This window comes from Molossus molossus, unplaced genomic scaffold (assembly GCF_014108415.1).
Source record: "Molossus molossus isolate mMolMol1 unplaced genomic scaffold, mMolMol1.p scaffold_m16_p_12, whole genome shotgun sequence".
Taxonomy (NCBI): Eukaryota; Metazoa; Chordata; class Mammalia; order Chiroptera; family Molossidae; genus Molossus; species Molossus molossus.
Genome location: NW_023425347.1, coordinates 9,632,365 through 9,646,239, shown reverse-complemented (window position 1 = coordinate 9,646,239; position 13,875 = coordinate 9,632,365).

Here is a 13,875-nt window from a genome sequence, read left to right as displayed (position 1 = left end):
TTAATCTCTCTAGTCAGTGGACACTTCTATATTCCAGATCTCAAAACTATAGCCACTTCAGAGGTTACCCGATGTTCTGCCTGTGCACAGGTAAATCCAGGGCCTCCCAGACCCCATGGACTTGGGGTCTGAATCAGAGGGCATGAACCAGGTGAGCATTGGGAACTTGATTTTGCTGAGATCTTAACCAGCAAATTTGGATTTAAGTACTTACTAGTTTTTGTTGACACCTACTCAGGATGGACTGAGGCTTTTGCCACAAGGCACGAGACTGCTAACGTAGTTGCCAGACATCTCCTAACTGGGATCATTCCTAGATTTGGCCTGCCCTTAGTACTGGGGTCAGACAATGGGCCGGCTTTCATAGCCAAAATTTCCAAATTAATAGCAGAAGCTCTCAGAATAGGCTGGAAATTACATTGTGCCTATAGACCCCAAAGCTCAGGTGAGGTAGAGAGAATGAATAGAACTCTTAAGGAGACTCTTACCAAACTTAAGATTGAAACCGGTGATAATTGGGTAAACCTCTTGCCATTTGCTCTGTTGCGCGCCCGATGCACCCCATATCTCAAGAAACTCAGCCTGGCTCACTGGTAAAACATGGGGGTTGAGACTATATCTCGCTGGATATGACATTGGTACTTTATTAATACCCACAGAGTCTCTAGAGAGCCAGAATAGGGCACCAGCTCCAGCTTTTGGGCCTCCTCAGGTGCCAATGCCACACCCCCTCAATTCCTTTAGCAGCTCGTTTCTAACCATGTTAGATTAGTTCTCAACCTAACACCACCGAAGACTGCTGGCTCTGTGTAGATCCAGCACCACCCTACTATGTTGGTATTGGGGCAAATGCCACGGGTACTCTAGCCCCCATGAACAAAACTTTTAATGACTCAGACTCACCTGGGGAAGAAACCTTTGCCAACTGTGCCCCAGCCGGCAAGCTCACCCTAGGAGATCTTCAAGGACAAGGGAACTGCTTCATCCTTGGAAACCTCGACCTCCAAGCTTCGCCATACAAGGACAACTGCCTGACCAACACCTCTCTGCGAGCCGAAGGCTCAACCCCATGGACTCTGATTGCACCTAGCGGGACTTGGTTTGCATGCTTATCAGGTATCCACCGTTGCATTAGCCCCGGGAACCATTCAGATCTTTGTGTTGTTATCTATATAGTTCCCCAGGTATATCTATATGCAGGGCCCACAGGTGCAGCCCATTTTCTAGCCTCAGACTCTCATACTAGACTCCAGAAACGTGTACCCATTCTGATCCCTGTACTGGCTACCCTGGGTATTGCCAGCTCCACTGCCCTAGGGGCGGCAGCCCTCATTAAGAATGACCTTGCCCTTCGTGAGCTGTCAGCCACGTTTTCCCGCGATGTTGAATTACTCCAGACCCAAGTCAAATACCTTGAAAAACAGGTTGACTCCCTAGCCGAAGTGGCCCTCCAAAATCACAGCGGTCTAGATCTGCTCTTCCTCAAACAGGGAGGCCTCTGTGCTGCCCTAGGAGAGACCTGTTGTTTCTATGCTAACCACTCAGGTATCATCAGACAATATATGCAAGAGCTGCAAAAGCGATTACGAGATAGAGAGAGAGAAGAACATACCTCTACCTCATGGTATGAGAGTATGTTCAATTGGTCTCCCTGGCTGACCACCCTCCTCACAGCTCTAGTGGGTCCGCTCCTCCTCTTATTCATAGCCTTAGCCTGCGGACCTATCATCATTAACAGAATCACTGCATTTGTCAAGGAGCGGGTCCAATCAATTAAGCTTATGGTACTAGCCCAACAGCAACATTACCAACGCTTAACCCTAATCCATGACTAATATAAATCAAGGATTTGATTAATTCACCAGAAGAAGAGGGGAATGTTATAACTCAGTGCCATTGACCTAAACTCCCAGAGGCCTTCACGACAACCAAAGGGGTTGTCAGTTTACTCATTTACTGAAGAACATTCTTCACTAACTAATCCCTAAGTAATCGCTAACCCTGGGGTAATAACTGGGTAATCCTGGGGTCGGCGCCAGGGATAATCTATTGAAAACATCTTGACCTTTGAGATGTCTGGGAAACTGAGTAACAGGTAATTAACTAACTGCTAAATTCCGCTTCTGTAACATGCTTGCTTACACGTAGCAACCCCCCTCACAAAATCCTATAAAAAGGAGCCATTTTAGCTCTCCGAGGCCGCAGTTACTCGTGTGTGGGACATACTGCAGGTGCCTGTGGACTTAGCTCAATAAACTCCTTTTGTTAAACCCCATCTCGGCGTCTGAGTTTGGTCGATCTCCTGGGTTACAACACAAGGTCTCCCTTGAAAGAATAGGAGAGGTAGGCCACTTTACGCTAGAACCTTTGAGCAGCTTAAAACTGGCTGCCTCTCTCAAGTGCAGTCTTCAGGCAGGAAAAGGAAAAGAAGTGTCCAGGTCTGCAAGCTGGACCTGGCTTCTTCTCAGCCTCAGGAGCTGCAGAGTATCTGGGAGGGGAGTTGACTTATTTATTTTTTTCCCATTGATTTTCAGAAAGAGTGGAAGGGAAGGAGAGAGACAGAGAAATGTGAGAGGCACATCAATTGGTTGCCTCCTGCATGACCCAAACTGGGGCTGGGAATCAAACCTGCAACCTAGGTACGTGCCCTTGATCAGGAATCGAACTCTCAATCCTTCCATCCACAGGCCGACGCTCTAACCACTGAGCCAAACTGGCCAAGGCAGGGAGGAGTTTAAATGAACAGAGTTTCTCACATTTTGGTGCCAATAATCCTTTTGTGGGGGGCTGGCCTGTGTATTGTAGGATGTTTAGCAGCATCCCTGGCCTCTACCCACCAAATGCCCCTTTCTAGTTGAAAAAGCAAGGTGTCTTCAGATGTTGTCAAATGTCCTTTGGGGAGCAAGATTAGCCCTGGCTGAAGACCACTGTGTTCATTGGAGAGGCCCACTTACAAGACCTGTTGTCTGCTGAGCGCAGGGCTATGAAGGCCTGAAACCCAGCATGAAGCTTGAATCCCTTTTCTGCAAAGAACACAAAAACCCTTCCTAAGGGTCCAGTTGCAGGCCCCAAGGTAAGGAAGAAGAGACCTCAGACTTCAATTAGCATGCTGGCTAGACTTGCAGAAACAGCTGCTGCCTGGACGGGCCATGTTTCACTCCCAGTCAGTTCAAACTGCTGTCAGAGATGCTAGAGTACCTCTGGGATCCTGAGGTTCCCTGTGCCCATTGGCAGAAACCCTGATCACAACAGCACCACTGGCCAAAAGTCTGGGCTCATTCCCTACTGCTTGGAAGGGCCAGGATGTGCTCTGCTCAGGGCCATATCCGGAAGCCTTATGGATTCCTAATGCTGTGGATACCTCCTTGGTGTCCATCACCCCATGGTTGTACCCAGCCTCTCGGATTTAGACCCCACCTGCCAAGGTGAGTTGCAGACTCAGTGCCCTGAGATAACTGAGTGGGGCTGGACTCTCATGGCCCAACTCTCATGGCCTGTTTTTGATCCAGAGAGCTGCTGGTTTCATAGTGCAGAGGGTGTTGGAGGGAAGGACTGAGCTTGTGACGTCACCTTCCTCCTGGTTCCTGTCTTCTCCTTCCCCACACACTTGCTTTACTGATGTCATTTTCCATGCAAACATTGCCCTTCTGTGCATTTTAGTATGAGGAAGCCGTGGCCCAGAGATTACCTGGCCTCAGACTTTGATCAACCTAAAAAGGCTTAATTAAGCATTACAGGTCAGGTACAGTAAAGATAAGGATTTGGATCTCATTACCCCATGAAGCCAGAAAATAAGAGCAGAGAACTGGCTCACCTTGGAGGTGTCAGGCAATTTCCACACATTTCGACACTTCTCCCTCAAAAGGTGGACTCTAATTCTTCTCCCTTTGACTATGGGCCAGCTCCAGTGTCTCACTTCAAATAAATGGAATGTGGCCGAAGTGACACTGCATGACTTCTGCAAGCTAGGTCATAGAAGGCTGCTCAACTTCTGCCTGGCTCTGTTCTCTCTGTCCCTCTGTCTGTCTGTCTTTCTGGAGATGCTTGCTCCTGCTTCTAGCCTCCATGGAGAGAACCATGTGGGTGTTCCGGTCCTGGCCCTGGCTGAGGCCCCAGCTGACAGCCAGCATCCACGTCTGACAGGTGAGTGAGCCAGCTTTCAGGTGTTTTCAGGCCCAGCCCTCCACCGCTGCAGCTGGCGTCTAGTGCCACAGAGACGAGCTGTCTCTGCTGAGTCCTGTCCAGATGCCAGATTTGGGAGCAACATAAATGCCCTTGTTGCTGTAAGTCACTAAGTTTGGGTAATTTATTATGCAGCAATAGATAACTGAAAGTGATAATAATAACACCAGTAAGCTTGAAAGCTACCACTTTTGAGCACTTACTATGTGCCCAGACCCCATGCCAAAACTTTTCTATGGATCATCTCATTTTACCTACACTCTGTTAAGGTAAGGACAGGATGTTATTAGCCCATTTTCATTTCTAAAATGGGTTAACAACCTGTTACCTTGTGACAGGTAATGTCACAGGCTCGGTCCTTTTCTCAAACACCCTCTGTGCTATGGGACCAGCAGCTCTCTGGTGCAGAATAGGCCATCTCCAGAAGGAGAGACAGAAACAGGGACAGAGAGAATGGAAGCCAGGCAGGACCTTGAGGACAATATGTTGAGGGAAAGAAGCGAGTCACAAAAGGACACATACTGGGTGATTCCACTCATATGATGTACTTGGAGCAGTCAAATGTACAGAGACAGAAAGCAGAATGGTGGTTTCCAGGGGAAGGGAGGATGGAGCGTTGATGCTTACTGGGCAGTTTCAGGGTGGGACGATGAAAGTTCTGGAGATGGGTGGTGATGGAAGCACAACATTGTGAATGTACTTAACACCGCTAAACTGTGCACTTTGAAACTGTACAGTTTAAAAAACACACCCAAGAAAACCCAGAGGGGAGCCTGCATGCCTCTGTCTCCATTCCCCTTGGTCACTCTTTGAGAAGTGACTGCAGGGGTCTAATGACTTGCAGCCAATTCTCTACACATTAATGAATGACTGATTCTGTTCCCCTTTTTGTAACTGGCAGAATTGACAGAATTCGCTCAAGTTCCACTTTCTGATGTGCTAGTGAATATACAAAGTCATTCCTGTAGAATTGCGTGGGAAAAATGCTTCTGAAGTATTGGGCATTCTCCCCCTTGGTTCTGACATCTCTGTCAACTCACACCTGACCTTACAGAGCCTTCAACACCAGGGAGAGTTCACCTGAACGTGCCTTGCCCCCTGGCATTTTTGCAGAACAATCACTGCAGGTGTGAATCAAGATGACGGCTCTTCAGAAATACATAATTTTTAAGTGAAAAGTCTTTGATGGTGACAGAGTCTTCTTAGAGATGATGCCTGATTTCCCAGAGCAGTACTCCTGGGACAAGACTGCCAGGTGTGGCCCCTGGTCCAGATAGCATGCGAGGACCCTGCGTGCTTCACCTGCTCTGCGACAGGCTTTATCATGGCCAGTCCAGAGCATCCTCCTTGAAATTCAATTAAGTACCATGGGATTCAGCCTCAGTGGTCTTGGGAATCATGCTGGCACCTTGAGAAACTAGCACACAGAGCCTCCTCAATCTCTGGACTTCTAGGGCTCAGAGGGTGTGAAATGAGCACCAAGATGGGAAGACAGGCTCTGTCTTTAAGGTGTTTGCAGTCTGGCAAGGGATAGCTAAGGGGTGCTCACATAAAAATGGACAATGCAAAGGTACTATGGAAAAAGTAATTCATTTTTCTGTAAGCAGATGGCCAGTGGGCCCTTGGAGGTTCTCAGGGAAGGCCCCGTGGAGGAATAAGTGTTGGGTAACCCTTGAGGGGTGGGCAGGCTCCAGCCCAAAGGGGTGAACCAAAGGGAGCTGCTCCATGGCCTGCAAAGGGTGCCCAGTAGACCAGAGAGGCCCTTGGGACACCATATTTGATGTGACCTTCACTCAAGGGCTGCTCTGCACTCACACTACCCTGAATGATAGCTACCTAAATGTTTCAACTTTGCCACCCCCTTTGGTCCAGCCTTACTCAGGCCCTGCTGGAACCACAGGTCTCTGTGGAGGAAGGAGTCAGAGATGCAGGGCATTTGCGTCTTCCTTCCCCGAGAGCAGAGCGTGCACCTGGGTCTGGGGTGGTGAGGGCCAAAGCTGGCTTCGCACACATCCCTCAGGAGGAGGCTGGCTCAGGGCTCAGCTGTAAGACTGGTCACACACCAATCTCAGAGTCTCTCATTAAGGGTCTATTCCCAAGCTACAACAGCAGGTGTTTCAAATAAAGTCAGGTTTTGTTTTTTGCCCTTTGGAGATGGGGGGCCTTGCTTGACATTACTCTTCTTTGGGAAGTTTTTTATCTTCTGCTTTGGATTCCATGCATTTAGGCCAGGTCTAGAATAGATAGATAAGTTCTTGAGAATGCCATTGCTGCCGAGGTACATTCCAGGGGTGTTTGGAGGTGGACCCCGGCTTTAGAGGACCAGTGGGCATTAGTTTATCTGGTCTGCATTCTTGCAGTGCGTGCTGACGTCGAAGGCATTACCTACCTGGTGACTGAGCCCTCTGCACTGCCCTTCCCCCAAACCTGCTCTTTAACTACTTTTCAGAACTGATGGAACAAGTACAAAGGGAAATCCTCCACACTTTGTCACCTGCCACATGGTGGCTGCGAGAGTGAGGCCAGAAAGACCTTCTGCTAAAGGCAGTGGGGACCGTTAGTGACCAGGGCCCCAGCTGCCCACCAGATCTTGTGCTGGGTTTACAGAGGCCACGCTCCCTCTGGCTGCTCCCATCAGTGACTGAGCACGGTAGGGGCATGAAGGCAGACCCTCCATCTTCTCTGCATCCATTTCTGTTTCCCTTGACACAGGTGTTCCCTTCATCAAATCTTTCTGCGTTTACCACCACCTTGGCCACTGCATTTTTTTTTTTTAAGATTTTTTTTTGTTTATCCTCACCCGAGAACATTTTTTGATATTTTGTTCAGATAGAGTGGGAGGGGGAGAGAGAGAAACATCGATGTGAAAGGGACACATCGAGTGGTTGCCACCCACACGACCCAACCAGGGCTGGGGACAAACTGCAACCGAGGTACATACCTTAAGCAGGAACCAAACCCAGGTCTCTCCAGACCGCAGGCTGATGCTCTAACCACTGAGCCAAACCAACCAGGGTTTGGCCACTGCTTTTTGGAGTATCTGGACTAATATAACTTGCTCTTCCCTTTGAGTGAGTGAAAGGTCACTTCACCTTCCTGGGTCATTAGTGACACAGAAGTCTATCTGCTTGTCCTTCCATCTTGCAAAACTGAAAATAACTTTAAAGAATTCCTTTTAAAGGGAGCTATAATGATGGAAGACCTCCAGCAACTCTTTGAAGGTGACTGAAGGATACACAGGGTGGCCACAGGTCTCCTGCGGCCCTAAGCAAGGTGGCCCTTATGTGGGATGAGGGGGGCACTTCTGGTTTTTACGATGCTTGGGGAAGAGTTGTGCTGGGCTCTAAGGCTGTGAAGAAGGTCATCTGTCTCATCCCAGGCCAGTGCCAAAGGCTAGACTTCCAATCCTCCTCCTTTCACCACCTCTCTGTCCTTACAGTGCATCGTCGGGGACGGGCACTGAACCAGAGTTCAAAATCCATGGGTTCCACCTGGCTGAGTGAAAGCCACTTCAGCTTCCTGGGTCATTAATGACATGGAGGTTTATCAGCTCGCCCTTCTGCCCTCATAAGGCTGCGGTGACAAGGGAGAGAAAGCCTCTGGGAAGCGGAGAAATGCTATGGAAGAGCCAGGCATGGCCAGGTCGCGAGCGCTCTTCCTCCCTTCTCCTTTCTTTCCTTCCTTCCTGTTTTTCTCTTTTCCTTCTTCCTGATTTCTTTTCCTCTGCTCTGCTTTCTCTCCCATTTTTTCTTTGTGAGTTTTCCATTTTGCAAACCTCAAAGTAAGATAAGACAGAAATCCTGCTCTGTGTTTTCCTAATCAAATCACATGAATTGGCTGGTGGTCAAAGGCTGAGCAGCATCTGGTCTGGACCTGCTGACCAGAGTGCCTTTCCCGGGGTTTCTGCTGGACACATCTGTGTTGCAGAGACGAGGAGAACTGCCTTCCTTCTGGCACTGGCGGGCCTGGGAATGCCCACTGCGAGGGTCCATTGTATTGACATCTAGTCTACATGGGCTGGGTGAAGAGACACTTGCATTGCAAGATACAATAGTTAGATGATTCGTGTCACCTTGAGTGAGCACAAATGTGTCTGGGAGGATTGGGTCAATTATTTATTACAGACGGAGGAAAAAGTCCTGTTTGCTAATTTGAGACTGTTACAGTGCAATCTAGGCCCTGGATTTTGAATCCACTGCCAAAGAAGTATACATCCTACACCCTGGATGCTCCTTTCTCATCACCTAACCGTGTTAGTAATTGAAAAGCACTGTGGCTTAAGCCTCAGCACTCCTGGGATTCATTGCATTCCCTCCTCAGTGCACATTTGCTGAGGCGGCTCCTGGCTGGAGCACACGTGCCAAGGGAGAAGGGAAGGCAGAGAGAGGGCTCTGTTGTCCTTTGGCACAAACCGAAGTTCCATAATCACTTTGTGGGAAGAGACTGGGGTGTGAGGAAATACTCTGCAAAGAAAGAAAACTGCCTGTTGGAGTAAGAGAAGGTAAGAGAACAGGGAATTCGAGATATAAGTCTACTTATATCGAATGCTCTTGATTTCCCCCTACCTTTTCATCTGTCAGATACTTTTTGCATTAATCAAAGGATTTCTTCCCTTCTCTCACTCCCCTCATTTTCCACCCTCAGAAACTTTTGCCTCCCTCCCCAGTGGCATTTTAGTAAATCTACCGCCTTTTAAACAAGTCCTTAATTTTGCCAGTAGTCATTAACTTAGCAACACATTTTGGGAGAAGTTGGCAGATTGCTCTGCTGACCACTTACCTGAGCGTTCTGCAGCTGATTCAGCACATGGTGATGTCGTGTCCAAGTATGTAGTCAGGGCAAGGGAAACCACCTTAGCAGGATGCTGTAGGAGCAGGTCTTGTGCGGCCTTGGTGTGGTTACCAGCACGGCCCTTCAGAAGGGGTAGTCTAGCTTGCATGTCCGAGAGCTCCCTGTGGTCTCGTGCAAGAAATGAACTTGCCACAACTTCACCAACTGCCTCAGGCCAAAGCCCAGCAGCTCCTTAGGGACATGTGTGGCACCTTTTCCAGAGTGTGGGTTCTCAGGCAGGCTCACCACATCCTAGCTGTGTGACATCAGGCAAGTTACCGAGATTCTCTGGGCCTCAGTTTCCACATCTGCAAAACAGTAATAATAATAGGCACTACAGAACTGTAGCAGGGATTTGATGGGTGAATACATGTAAAACTGCCTCACATGTACTAGTGCTTCATATCGTTATCATTATCAGTTCCAAAGGAAGAGGGTGGCCTTTAGGTTGGGAGCCACGGTGGAGGTGGGCAGGGGAGTGGGCCAGGCTGGAGAACCAGAGTCACCTGCATAAGCTCTTCAACAGAACATAACTTACAAATTTCCTCTTAATGATTTGCTTTTTGAGTGCTATCTTTGTGCCAACTATGTTAGAAGACCCTTTATAAACATTCTCTTTAATTCTGATTATAACCTGCATGGCAACATAATTATCCTCTTTTCATAGATAAAGGAGCCAAGTCTCAGGCAGTCTAGAGTCTTGCCCAAGGTCACCCTCCAGTCTGTGGAGGAGCAGGCACCGCACTGAAAGGTCCCATTCTTTCCCCTACATCACATGATCTCTTCCTCCAATTCCTAAGTCAGTACTAGTCATCCTCAGCAACGAAGGAATCTTAGAGTGTCTAGCTCGGGGTGTATATGATTTTGCAGGCAAAAATAACTTAAGGTTGCGCAATGCTTTTGCTTGGAAAAAGCCTTATGTTTGTTATCCACAGTACTCGTATGAATTAATTCACAAACAAATAAAAATGTGCTCTCTTGGAACTGAAGGCAGTCCTTACTTAATAGCCTATAACCAAACTTCACATTAGTCTGGGGTGGTTAAGTAGTGGGCAGGTTAGGGTAGAGAGGATGCAATTTTTGAGAAATTGAAATTAATACCCCAGTTGTGCTAGAAATAAATAGACTTGCCAAGTGTTCTGGAGGGACCCAGAGTCCCTGGGAGTTCAGCATCTTTTCCTTCTGGTGTCTACAGTGGACACTGTCTGCAGCTGGACCTCAGAGCTCTCTCCTGATCTTCCTCCTCTTTCCCCAGGCTACTCCTCCCATCTTGAGGACCTCTTGATGCCCTGCTCATGGTGAGAAGTCTTCTGTGTGTGAGTGTGAACCCACACACAAACGTTGCGTGATGGAAGGGCCTCCAGTAGCCCTCTTCAGAGGGTTGGATGCAGAAAGCATAGAGGTTAAAAGCCTGCAAATGCCAGATGGCACACATCCTTTGACTCTGATCAAAACAATGCATGCCTTATCCACTTACTTGCCCATTTAATATTCTTGCTCTGAACTGAGCCATTTGAATGCGACCTGAGGCAGGAACCAAACCTATGTTTCATGAATTTAACTAATACAGAGATGGTCACAGAGATAGATGACTGGTGAATAGGCTCCCTGCCGTTGGTCCTCTGCAGCCCACTCCACCTTCCCCTATTCTGGGTAAGACTTTTATAAAGTCCGAGGCCATAGCTGCTTCTGGACTTTGCAATGAGTCTCAAAATGTCCTTCATTTGTTGTGGACACTTGCAGTTAAGTTTCTCTCACATGCAACCAAAATCAACCTGTCCAGTATGATTCGGAAACACTGAGAGCAACTGACCATTTAAAATTAAATAGGTAACAATTTGCATAGTACTTTGCATGTTGTAAAGAGCAACACCAAACATTTCTAAGGTGTTTCTTATATACCAGACACTATTATAAGTTTATTGTACAGAACTACCATCACGTAGGTTCTATTGTTATCACCTCTACTTTACAGAAAGAAAGCTGAGGGCCATGGTGGTTAAGGAAACAGACTAAGCTAATGAGACAGAGCAGGAATTGGAATCCAGGAGTCTGGCTGCAAGTTCATGCTCTGAAGTACTCAGTTATACTGCCTCATACAGTAAGGATTGCCATGTCTTTTGGGTAATGTTGGTGGTTTCACAACGTAAACATGTTTGCCCAGGACCACACGGCCAGAATAATGGAGCCAGTGCCTGGACCAGACGTCTGGCATCAGAGTCGTGCCTCTTTGTCCCGTGCTCCGTTGCCTCGCCTGTGGAGTACTCTGCCAGCTGCAGTTGCTGTCGAGGCAGCTCACCACAGCGGTGCCCACCAGGAAGGTAGAAGACTGGGCCTGGGCCTCAGGCGCTTGGGGATGCAGCAGAGAGAGGGTCCTGGGGCATTCGTGAGTAAGAGAGAGCCAGTTTGGTTCAGAACACAAGGAACGAGGAAGCTGTGGTGTGTGTAGGGACAGTTTGACTGAGAGGGAGCTGAGAGAAAGGGACTCTGTGCAGGTGAGATTGGGAAGGAAGGAAGATCTGGGCAGGAGGGAGGGTGAGGAAGGCAGGCCCGAGGTCGCTGGAGCACAGGCAGGGCGGTCGGAGGCAGCCACGATGCCTTAGCCGGAGAGGGAAAAGGGGAGTCCGGAAGCAGGAGTAGCAGAGCATTGAAAGGGTAAGGGGCAGAAGTCTGGCTTTGAGTGTCTTTCCCTCAGGAACTGTGTGAGCTAAACCAAGTGCCAGACCTCAGTTTCTCCCTTGTAACCTGGAAAGGCTGTGTCCGCATTCCTGTACTCAGCTTTCAACCTTCAGACCTGACTTCTCCAGCTTGTCCTCTGGGCTTGCTCAAGTGATGGTCCTGAGTGATGGTCTGGAGGGATTTTGTTTTGAGCATGACCCTTTTGCCCTCTCCACTATTTATTAGTATTTACTTTAAAAACCGAGAAGCAGCAGCCACCAGGTTGTGTCCCTGTTGAGCAGGCAGCTGCTCTGTCACGGAGGAGTCTGGCTGTCCTCACAGAGCTGGGGCTGGCGTCTGTGCTCCCCTGGCCGACTCCGGCTGTCTTGTCCATCAGTGGACACGTTTACAGATTCCATATCCGTGCCTTCAACATCCAGGAAACATCTGCACTGAGGGCTCCCAGGCACTGTCTGGGAAAATCTCACCAAAATGATTACAAGTTTTACAGACTTTTAGTTGGGAATATGTATTTCCCCGTGGACAGAGATGAATGGCTGTGGTCTGGCGGCTACATGCAGCCTACTTGATGTCCCGGTCACCTCGCACCCTGCCCGTGCTTCTCCACGTGCTTTGTTAGATGTCCACAAGGACTTGCACACCAGTTCTGTCCCAGGTATTCACAAAACACCTACATTTTACTGTATAAACCCAGTCCTCAAGTGTCTGTGTATTATTTTATTTATTTTTTAAAATTCTCACTTGATATTTTTCCATTGAGTTTTTCAGATAGAGTGGGATGAAGGGAGGGAGACACAGAGAGAGAAATATCAACGTGAGAGAAACACACTGATTAGTTGCTTCTTGCATGACCCCTACTGGGGCCAGGGAGGGAACCTGCAACTGAGGTAGGTGCCCTTGGCCAGGAATTGAACCCTTGACCCTCCAGTCCATGGGCTGATGTTCTGACTGCTGAGCCAAACCAGCCAGGGCTGTCTCTGTATTTTAAAAAATATATATTTTTATTGATTTTTTTTTGAGTGAGAGGAAGGAAGAGAGAGACAGAAACATGGATGTGAGAAAGAAACATCAATTGGCTGTCTTCTGTACGCCCCCCACTGAGGACTGAGCCCACAATCCAGGCATATGCCCTGACCAGGAATCAAATCAGGACCTCTCAGTCCATGGGATGGTGCTCAATCCACTGAGTCACACTGGCTGGGTCTGTTTATTTAAAAATAAACGTCATTCATTATTTTGGGATAGGTTAATCTCAGTTCTAAATTACAAAGTTTCTGCTTGGACAGAGAAGGAGGTAAATATTTCTTATATGTATATCCTGGTTTTCAGTGTATGCTTGAAAGTGTAAGTGGGGTTCCTTTGACAATTTTTGGAATTATTTGCTGGAAGGGGAAGTTGCAGCCTTTCTGAGCAGAGGGACAGATTCTCACTCCTCTGGGCCTGTGGGAAGAGAGATGAAGGTTAGGGCTAAGTACTCGAAAGTGCTGAGATGGCCCCACAGCTTCAAGTGTGCTTCCCTCCCTTCTGTATTAGTTTGCTGGGGCTGCGGTAACGAAGCGCCGCAGGTGGTGGCTTAAGCAACAGACATGGATTTCTTTCAGTTCTGGAGGTGGAAAGTCCCAGCTCAAAGTGTTGGCAGGGTTGATGTCCTCTGAGGCCTCTCTGTGTCCTTACATGGTCTTCCCTCTGTGCTCTAATCTCCTTTTATAAGGACGGCAGTCATATTAGGTTAGGACCCTGTGGGGGCCTGACCTTATTTTAACTTAATTACCTCTGGAAAGAATTTATCTCTATGTGGAAGTGGGGTACAGACTGACAATCTCCGGAAGAAGGGGTGGTAGGGGAGAGATAAACCACAGAACTTATATGCATGTATGCATGAACAATAGACATGGACAACAAAGCTGGGGACAGGGCAGGGAGGGAGGAGGAGGGGGGAATCAGTGGGGGGAAAAGGAGAAACATCTGTAACAAAAACAAATTAATTAATTGAAAAAAAAAGAATTTATCTCTAAATATAGTCACATTTTAAAGTGCTGGGGATTAGGACTTCAACATATACATTTTTGGTAGGATGCAGTTCAGCCCATAACAACCTGCTACTCATTAGAAGTTCAGTAGGGTTAATGATAACTTTGAAGATTAGCTGTAATTCATGCTTGAGTGTGAATTACTCATCGTTTG